The sequence below is a fragment of the Nanorana parkeri genome, unplaced genomic scaffold (assembly GCF_000935625.1).
Source record: "Nanorana parkeri isolate BGI_ZX_2015 unplaced genomic scaffold, ASM93562v1 scaffold18, whole genome shotgun sequence".
In the NCBI taxonomy this organism is placed as follows: domain Eukaryota; kingdom Metazoa; phylum Chordata; class Amphibia; order Anura; family Dicroglossidae; genus Nanorana; species Nanorana parkeri.
Window position 1 is genome coordinate 797,446 of NW_017306286.1, and position 4,156 is coordinate 801,601.

Genomic DNA, 4,156 nt, shown 5'->3' on the forward strand with positions numbered 1-4,156 from the left:
TTTTTTTTTTTTTTTTTTTTTTTAAATGCGTGTGTTCGCAGGGGGGGGGGACTGGGGTTTTTTTTTTAACCACTTCGCGGCGTTAAACCCCCTTCCCATCCAGGTCATTTTTCAGTATTCAGCGCTGCGGTACTTTGACTGACATTTATTCCGTCATGCAAGGCTGCACTGAAATAAATTTTATACCATTTTTTTGGGGGACACATAGAGCTTTCTTTTGGTATTTATTTACCACTCATCAGTTCAGTGTTATCAGTGATTGATGGCCCTAAAATGATTGCTTTCACTCCGACAATATGTTATATGTGTAGCGCAATTGTCATTTTCGCATGCTGGCTCCGCAAACGTGTATTTACGTTTATATGTGGGGGTGGGGGACTTAAAAATGGGGGGGTTTATGTGAAACTTTTCACATAAACTTTTTTGTCACTTTGTTTTTACTTTTTTTTTTTTTTATGTTTTTTTACACTTAATTGTTATTGCTATTACATAGGGGGATGACAATCCCCCTATATAATAGCAAAGGCACACTGACAGGTCCTCTTTATGGAGACATTAGCGGTCTCTAGGACCCCTAATGTCACCTTGGGACCCCAAAAGAAGCTGATGAAGCAAAGATCTGCTTCATCAGTTTCTCTCTGGCCATAGAAGCCAGATGACTGAAAGATGAATGCGGAAGTGATGTAATACACATCACTTCTGCATTCACAGCACGGATGGAGGTCAGCAAGGAGGAAGATGCTGACCTCCCTCCCATGTTACCTCTTGACGCCCTCCTGAGCCAGTCCCGGGCCACAGATGGGGCAGCGGATCCCGGGATTGAAGGTGGTGGGGGCGGCACTCGAGGAGGGGGGGTTCACTCAGCCAGTACATACACGCGATCGGTAGGCTATAGAGCCTCAGATCGTGTGTATGCGAAACAGCCGGTAAAGGCTCTTTGCATTGAACGGGCTTTTTCTGCCCGTGCGCGCGAGCAGAAAAAAAAATGCTGTCTGGAGAATGCGAGTCCGCCGTTCGCCTGTTTTTTTGCAACAGGTTAAACTATTTTTTTTTTTTTTTTTTTACTTTATTTCTGGGAGCAATAGCCAGCCTGCTATTGGATATTTCAAATTGCAATAGCCAATAACAGGCTGGCTACTGCCTGCTGTCAATCAGCAGAGGAGGGACTTGATGTTCTCCATTGATTGACAGCAGGCAGTTGGCGGGTGCAATAGCCAGCCTGTTATTGGCTACTGCTATTTAAAAGAGCCAATAACAGGCTGGCTATTGCTGCCAGCTGCTGGAATGGAGAGCGATCGTGCGGACAGGAGGGCGGAGGGGTGAGTAGACAGCACGGGGAGGAAGCTCACAGCCTGTCGGAGGTTTCTGTAACTGGCTGCCTGTCCCTCTGACACAGATTGCTGCAGCCGATTACAGCCTGTAGGGAGAAACCGCTGACAGTCTGTGAGCTAGCTGCAGCGGAGAGAACGGGACGGGACAGCTCACACACACACACCCACCCACCCACACCCACCCACATCACCCTGCAGGAGCCACTGAACGTGTGTGTGACAGTGCGTCTTATGAAGCGGAAAAATACGTTAATTCCTAATTAGAGGCAGCAGAGCACTACTGCACATGTAACACTGCCTTGGTGCACTCTCTGTTCTACTGTCGTGTGTGTGTGTGTGCTATAGGCATACTCCGTACAGTCCTGCTGCTTAATCCTGGATTACATTGATGGTATTTTCCTTGGTGTGAGGTGTAAGAATAGGTAGAGCTGTTGTTAAAAAGGAGGCCTCATTAAAAGAGCGGCTGCTGAATATTTTCTGTTGGTGCTGTATCATTCACATCACATGTCCCCACACAGTTTTAAGGATAAATGAGTACAGGTCCACTTTTGTCTGGTTCTATAATATCTTCCTGTATGAAGTATCAAATAACAAGAAATCCAGCAGCGATGCCTTTTCCGTTTTAGCTATTTCAGGCTGACGGGAGGATGTGAGATTAGGAGGCTGCAGAGTACCCCTTGTATAGAGATACAATACCTCTAGATTAGAGCTGTGAGTTATGATCTGTCTAATTATCTTGCGTTAATCCATTCATATGCACACTCCTAATTCTGCAATTTGCATGTCCAACATCCGTTATAAAATGTACTTAGCAGTGACATCATGTTTTATTTAGGGATGTCTCGATGAACTTAGTGTATCCACCTCCCGGCCCAGACAATGGCATATCCCCTTCCCGACCCAGCCAACTGTGGCCACTGCGTTGCCTCTTCTACAGCTACACATCACAAAGGGGCAGGGAATGTCCTGCCTGCAACTGATTGGGCCAGGAGGGGAATGTGCCACTAAGTTTTGTGTGGAGTTGGACAAACTCTGTTTGCACTAAGCCCACAAGCATGCCTAGTCCTTTTAAAAAAGCCTGTAGGCAGTCAAACTTCTGCCATGATGTTAGTGAGCAAACGTGCGAAAATACAGCTAACGTGCGTTTTCAAGCATTTCCTATTGAGGCTATGGAGCCAAAACCAGCTGTAATATGGCCCAAAAAAAAAAAGCTCTATGTACTTCTTTCAGTGACCGGTGTTTTGCTTGTAGCGACAAAACACTCAGATGTAAACAGGTCCATGGAGATGAATGGGATTTTTTTTGGGGGGGGGGGGGGGGGGTGTTGTAAAAAGCAATAGCCAGCCTGCTATTGGATATTTCAAATTGCAATAGCCAATAACAGGCTGGCTACTGCCTGCTGTCAATCAGCAGAGGAGGGACTTGATGTTCTCCATTGATTGACAGCAGGCAGTTGGCGGGTGCAATAGCCAGCCTGTTATTGGCTACTGCTATTTAAAAGAGCCAATAACAGGCTGGCTATTGCTGCCAGCTGCTGGAATGGAGAGCGATCGTGCGGACAGGAGGGCGGAGGGGTGAGTAGACAGCACGGGGAGGAAGCTCACAGCCTGTCGGAGGTTTCTGTAACTGGCTGCCTGTCCCTCTGACACAGATTGCTGCAGCCGATTACAGCCTGTAGGGAGAAACCGCTGACAGTCTGTGAGCTAGCTGCAGCGGAGAGAACGGGACGGGACAGCTCACACACACACACCCACCCACCCACACCCACCCACATCACCCTGCAGGAGCCACTGAACGTGTGTGTGACAGTGCGTCTTATGAAGCGGAAAAATACGTTAATTCCTAATTAGAGGCAGCAGAGCACTACTGCACATGTAACACTGCCTTGGTGCACTCTCTGTTCTACTGTCGTGTGTGTGTGTGTGCTATAGGCATACTCCGTACAGTCCTGCTGCTTAATCCTGGATTACATTGATGGTATTTTCCTTGGTGTGAGGTGTAAGAATAGGTAGAGCTGTTGTTAAAAAGGAGGCCTCATTAAAAGAGCGGCTGCTGAATATTTTCTGTTGGTGCTGTATCATTCACATCACATGTCCCCACACAGTTTTAAGGATAAATGAGTACAGGTCCACTTTTGTCTGGTTCTATAATATCTTCCTGTATGAAGTATCAAATAACAAGAAATCCAGCAGCGATGCCTTTTCCGTTTTAGCTATTTCAGGCTGACGGGAGGATGTGAGATTAGGAGGCTGCAGAGTACCCCTTGTATAGAGATACAATACCTCTAGATTAGAGCTGTGAGTTATGATCTGTCTAATTATCTTGCGTTAATCCATTCATATGCACACTCCTAATTCTGCAATTTGCATGTCCAACATCCGTTATAAAATGTACTTAGCAGTGACATCATGTTTTATTTAGGGATGTCTCGATGAACTTAGTGTATCCACCTCCCGGCCCAGACAATGGCATATCCCCTTCCCGACCCAGCCAACTGTGGCCACTGCGTTGCCTCTTCTACAGCTACACATCACAAAGGGGCAGGGAATGTCCTGCCTGCAACTGATTGGGCCAGGAGGGGAATGTGCCACTAAGTTTTGTGTGGAGTTGGACAAACTCTGTTTGCACTAAGCCCACAAGCATGCCTAGTCCTTTTAAAAAAGCCTGTAGGCAGTCAAACTTCTGCCATGATGTTAGTGAGCAAACGTGCGAAAATACAGCTAACGTGCGTTTTCAAGCATTTCCTATTGAGGCTATGGAGCCAAAACCAGCTGTAATATGGCCCAAAAAAAAAAAGCGCTTTGTATCTTTTTATGTGCCCGTTG

At 46.5% G+C, this 4,156-nt stretch overlaps 1 protein-coding gene across 1 annotated transcript in view; it reads left to right on the top strand.

The window, feature by feature from the left end:
• The window catches only part of ISCU (iron-sulfur cluster assembly enzyme), a 16,042-nt gene that overhangs the window by 10,036 nt on the left and 1,850 nt on the right, over positions 1–4,156 (top strand). The gene's annotated exons all lie outside the window — the stretch shown is intronic.